The sequence below is a fragment of the Corvus kubaryi genome, unplaced genomic scaffold (assembly GCF_017639235.1).
Source record: "Corvus kubaryi isolate FWS band 111438036 unplaced genomic scaffold, C.kubaryi_AGA036_p1.0 split3-73, whole genome shotgun sequence".
Taxonomy (NCBI): Eukaryota; Metazoa; Chordata; class Aves; order Passeriformes; family Corvidae; genus Corvus; species Corvus kubaryi.
In genome coordinates this window covers 32,389,516-32,395,006 of record NW_024582091.1, presented here as the reverse complement: position 1 = coordinate 32,395,006, position 5,491 = coordinate 32,389,516, and the positions used below count along the sequence as shown (strand labels likewise).

Genomic DNA, 5,491 nt, shown 5'->3' with positions numbered 1-5,491 from the left:
TCATTTATGATATATATGTGATGGAAAGCCATATAGCCAGAAATAAATGAAAAAAAAAAAAGGAAAAAAAAAAAGGAAAGTATGGAGGCAACACCAAGGTACAGAAAGCAGTTGAAGGAAAGCATGTGGCAGAGCACAGTCACAGGAAGCATGCAGTGTCTGCTAGACCACATTATTCAAAGGAAAATGCCCCAAGCAGGACTTCTTGCCAAACAGTTCATGTTCTAAGACCAGATAAATTTGCTCTTGGCTAGAAGCCTCACATTTTTTTCATGCCCAGGTAAAAGGCATGTCAATGCATAGATCAACAGCAAGTGTCTGACACATTGTGTATGTGTTGTGCTGTGGCTGTGCCTGCACTGGTTGCCCAGATTCGCAGTGCACGTGCAGGTTGGTCGGACAGCATGTGCCCAGTGGGTTTAATGCACTTCTGTTATCTTGGACTTGCTTGAAGGGAGAGAAAGCTACTCAGTGGGTGTTGCGGCGGCTGAGGCAGCGGTGGTGGAGGCTGAGGGGCCAAAGAGCTCTGGAGCAGGAGAGGCCTGTTGGTGGGCCAGCTCCAAAGTTTAAGATCACCCCCTGACTCAGGGTGAGAAAGAAAGCCTCTTTCAGGGCATCAGGCTTTGGTGGTTCTATGCAGATTTGGTCTGTCTGGTTGGCCTGTTGGCCATACGCCCCTTTTATCCCTTAAAAGGTTGTAATCCAGTAAGTTTTCCCTTCCCCTTTGCCTCATTGGTTCCTGGTTCCCCACTCTGCCCCTGCCTCCTCCCCACTGGTTGTTGTTATATTATCCTGCCTTCTCTTTGCCCCTGTACCCTCAGATCGTTGGTGTCTGATGCGCGCTCTCTGCTCCTCTATATAACCCTGGACCCTGCATTGTTCTCTGTTCTTTGTTCATGGACCCCTTCATTTTGGATTTACAATAAACCCTCCGGAAGTCTATAATGAAGAACCCCTCCTGACTCTTTGCCTCCGGTAACGCATGGTCTATCCAGCTTGAGTGTGAGTGTGTGCTTTCGTGCCTCCATCAGCATGGGTGTGAAAGTCAGCCTGCTAGCGTGGTAGGTGGCACTGCTGGAGCAATCCCTTGCCAGGGATGCTTTTAGGAAGAAGCAGCAACCTCTCCACTGACCACTGCACCGCGTTAAGTGGGAGGGCAGTGACCATTTTTCTATGATTTCAAGATATCTGCTAGCCTGAACTCATCTTTTTCTGGAAGGTGGAAAAGTCAATAGAGGAGGAAATCTGTGCCAGTGTTGTTGGATAAGGATATTAATGAAATGTGTAAGGGCAAAGGGTTCTGCACAGAATAGGCAGAGGGAAAAATGCAGTTCAGGTCCTTGTGGGAAGGATGGAAGATTTAGCAACAGTGCAGCCACTTTCATTTTTGCTGCAATGCAGTATGAGAAAATGTATGTAGGCCTTATGATTATGTTACCTGAACTGCCCTGCCAGAACAGGCAGAATGTTGAATCTAAGCCCCAGCATCCGTATAGTTTTTGCCAGCAAGGCTGATAATGTCATGAAGGCCTAGTGGGGAAATGCAGGTTTAGATGTAAGCATTTGGACAAGTCTTGATGCCTGTGTGACAACAGAGCCATTTCTAAGAGTATTTGTCTTAGCTTCAGGAAGGATGATAACAATTTTATAGTGCCTTAGAACTTGCCTTCCAGCAGAAAAGACTGACGAAGCTTTTCTTGATGTGTTTAAGGGCCTGATGTCTCCCAGAATCCAAGGATACAGATTCATCTAAATGCAGTGTGACAGGGGACAGCAGTGGCACATCGCTGAGCATAAGTGAAAAAAGGGAAGCCTCAGCAGTTGGGATTACCAACACTATTGTGAGATAGGTGAGTATGGGCCTTCTGTAGCTACCAATATCAAGTATCAGAACTAAGGGTCTCTGCTGAGCCTGAGCTACTGTGCAGCACCCAGTCTTCTCCCTGTTTCTGCTAGATTATGTGATCACACAGGACCTCATCCTTGGGGCAAATGTCTCACTTCTCTTTTGTTCCTCCCTACAGCCCAGCTACAGTCTAACCAGCCTAAAGGACATTACTTACAGGCACGCTTCAGCAATTAAAGTCTGCTTTGGGACGCCATGTCAGATTGGACAATCTGAAGAGGAAGGAATTGAAGTACGCTCTTTTGTCTGTCTAGAAGACAATTCTCCCAGAATATACCTTCTCTTATATAGCACAAGTCCAGAAAGGGTACAGTGAAATATTAGGTGGAATAGAAGTCCTTGCTGTTGACAATCTAGTGTATAGAGACACTCAACAAAAACCTAATTGCACAACTCATAAGATGGAGTGCCATCTAAAACTGAATCACAGCAAAATAAAAGTAGGTGTTGTGTGAGTTACTTTGGCCAGATCTTAGAAAGAAATACCTCTGAACCTCTTCAAACAAAGTGAAGACAATAAAGCATTCTCAAATCTCTGACTTCTTTGTGGAAAAATCAGAATCCATAATAAACATGATGGTTTACTTATTAATAGATTTATACAGATCCTTATTAGGAAGCCCAAAATAAAAAGCACATCTTATTGGGAAATTTTGGTGAGAACTTTGAGAGTACAAGGGCTGTATCATTTTTAAACCATAATAAATGGCAACAACAAACTCACTAGATGTGTTCCAGGGTATGTTCCTAGAAATTCAGGTCACAACACTGAAAAGGTAGATAAGCCGTAAATAGTGGACGAAGCAGTATTTTACCGGAGACACTTTGGGGGCATAAGGATTGAGTGTGTAGAACTATCACAGGAAAATTTTACTCAAATAGAGAAGAATTTACCACTGTCACTGGATGTCAGTACATACTGTGCGGTATAGCTGAAATAGATTACAAACCTTAGGGGATATTTTTTGACAAATCTTAAGCTTCTGCACCATCTAGACTTTGCACATGATCATAAACCTACAAAGGCATGACTGTAAAGTGAAATACAAGCCCAGAAGAGAAATTCCTGTAGCAACATGAACTGGTGCCTGCAAAAAAAAAGCCGCAGAAATTCTAAAGAAAAATAGAGAGCATTAATATGATGAATCTGTTAAAGGAAAAGGTCAGGATGGCTTGTCCAAAACCAAGTTCTTCTGTCCTGTCAGGACCTCAGGAGTGTGAAAAAAGAAAGTTAATCTTGAAAATGAATGTAAAGAAAGCAGTGACACTGAAGAAAAGTCCTTCCAGGCATCTGCCAAGATTTATGGATCTGACAATGATGTTATGGGAAGTCTGAGGATCAAACATACTTCACCAGTTTCAAATGTGCATGAAAGACAAGACATGGTTAGGATATGCTGATGATTTGTATCTTTTAAATTTTTTTTTCATATGGCAATAATATGTGTATAACAGCATCTGAAGCATTTGAATAACTTGATCTGCATTAGTGAATTAATGGATACTTCCATTATGAAAACCGCTAGAGGCAGAAGCAGAGGCCCTTATACTAACAGATGATGTACTTTAGAGAGCCCAGGAGCAATGGATAACTGATCTAGAGGATATCCTTAGCCTGATTATTATTACAAAAATATGTTTGAGGCAGCTCCAATAGACAATGCACTGATGATCTCTGGACTGGGTGACACAAAGGCGATGTTAATGAGCTAAAGCAGCAATAAAGACCTCACTTCACACAATGAACCACAGGGCATATTTGAAAAATTTCCAAGAATTAGTGTTTGGTTTATGTGCAGGCACACACAGACCAACAGGGGTAGAGCCACTGGCTCTGCTCACTGTCCCTGGGGCTGGGTGAAGGGCACACAACTCCGCCAGCAGATTCCTATACTGTTCAAGGTGGTCAAGAGTGCTACCTCTTTGTTTTATTAAGCTGCTAAAACACACTTCTGGAGTCAAACATTTCATCTTCACAGGCAAGCAGAAAGTGCAAAGCTGTAACCCCTGTGAAAAGACTGTGTTTTCCTTCCCAAAATCTCAACCAGGGTGAAATAAAACAGCTGAGTGAACAGAGGGGAAAAAAAGTAGAAATATTACTCGTGATAAAAGTGCCAGTATACAAAATTCCTTCCAAAAGAGGATTACAAAAAACAGTGCCACTCCAGTGAGATAACTGAACACCCCGGGCTGGGTGTTTCTGAGCCAAAGGAGGGGCTCCTCTCTGTCTGAAATTACAGATGCTTGAGACCCGCGTGTATCTGTATGAGTACGGGAGCTGTTGACCACGCAGGCTCTGTTATGTGTGGAAGGTGATTCCCATCAAGCCATCTACCTCTGCAAGAAAACAAGCAACACAGCTCACAGCCTTGTTTAACCTAGGACAGTACATAAGGATGTGCAGAACACACCATGATACAGGTGTGGGAGAAAATCCAAACTTAAAAATTAGGGGACTTTTACAGTATCTGCTGAGGTGTCTCCCCTCTGGCTTAACCATATCAATTCCTAGCATACTTATCCTGATTCAGATCCTGTGGTTTCCTTGAGCTTCATCTTCCCTATGAAAACATGTATACAGAGCTTCTGGTCAGAGACCCTAGAGATGGATTCACTCACAACATGGGACATTTACTCTACACAGCAAGCTTCCTAAATGCAATGTCCTGTGCCTGGGCTTGTATTCCCCATGGAAAGAGTGAACTTCATTGTCACACAGACTCAAATGGAAGCTGTGTCCACCTGCATCTGGGTAAGAAGTGGGGGAGCTAACTCGTGGTTTGATCTTGTAAAAACTGACCAGGATCTCTCTCTTGGTATGAAATATTCTTGCCTGTGTCTCCACCTGATCTAAAACTCCTTCACTCTCTAGGGCTCTTCCTCTACCATGCACACGTCTCCTTTCTAGTACTTGCCTTCCTTTTTTAGCTGTTGACGAACTTGTGATATCCTTCATAAGAAAGAAGTAGAACAGCGCCAGTCACCTCCTCAGGATGTCTAGGAGAATTCATCCTACACAGGAGCTTGAGATCTAGCAATTCACTGTGATAAGGTCTGCCAAATCTCACAGGCAGCATTTGAGGTACTCTCTATTCCAGACACCTTACTGTCTTACATCTTGCATTGTTTCCCATTGCCATTTATGCATTCAAGATAGATACTGAGCTGCATGCTGATTTAAGTATTCTACAAGCTGTGATTCTGCAACAGTATGTTTTTCAATTTTTTATGCTTAATCTTATGTAACAAAGAAGTATATAGGCACTGAGTTTGTAAGGCACATGCTTGCCTTGTGTGAAAAGTTCTGTTTACTGGCCAACAAAGATGGCTGCTGCAGCTCAGCAAGAAGCCACATTTGCCTGAGTCACAGAATGGCTGAGGTAGGAAGGCACCTCTGGAGATGGGCTACTCCAACCTGTGGCTGAGAAGGGACACTGAGCAGGTTGCCCAGGGCTGTTTCTCATTTGGTTTCTGAAATCCCTTTACATATCAGAGGTTGACATTGAGACAGCCTCTCACTGACAAGAAACTTCAGGGCTGGCATCACTGTTTTCAATTAAGTACCAAAATTGCAAATGATGGGAT

At 43.3% G+C, this 5,491-nt stretch overlaps 1 long non-coding RNA gene across 1 annotated transcript; it reads left to right on the top strand.

Annotated features, from left to right (window-relative positions):
- Positions 1–482: 482 nt before the first annotated feature.
- Positions 483–5,137, top strand: LOC121659130. The gene is made up of 3 exons (XR_006014169.1): positions 483–975; positions 1,712–1,850; positions 2,025–5,137. It is a non-coding gene; the product is annotated as an uncharacterized LOC121659130 (long non-coding RNA).
- Positions 5,138–5,491: the final 354 nt, after the last annotated feature.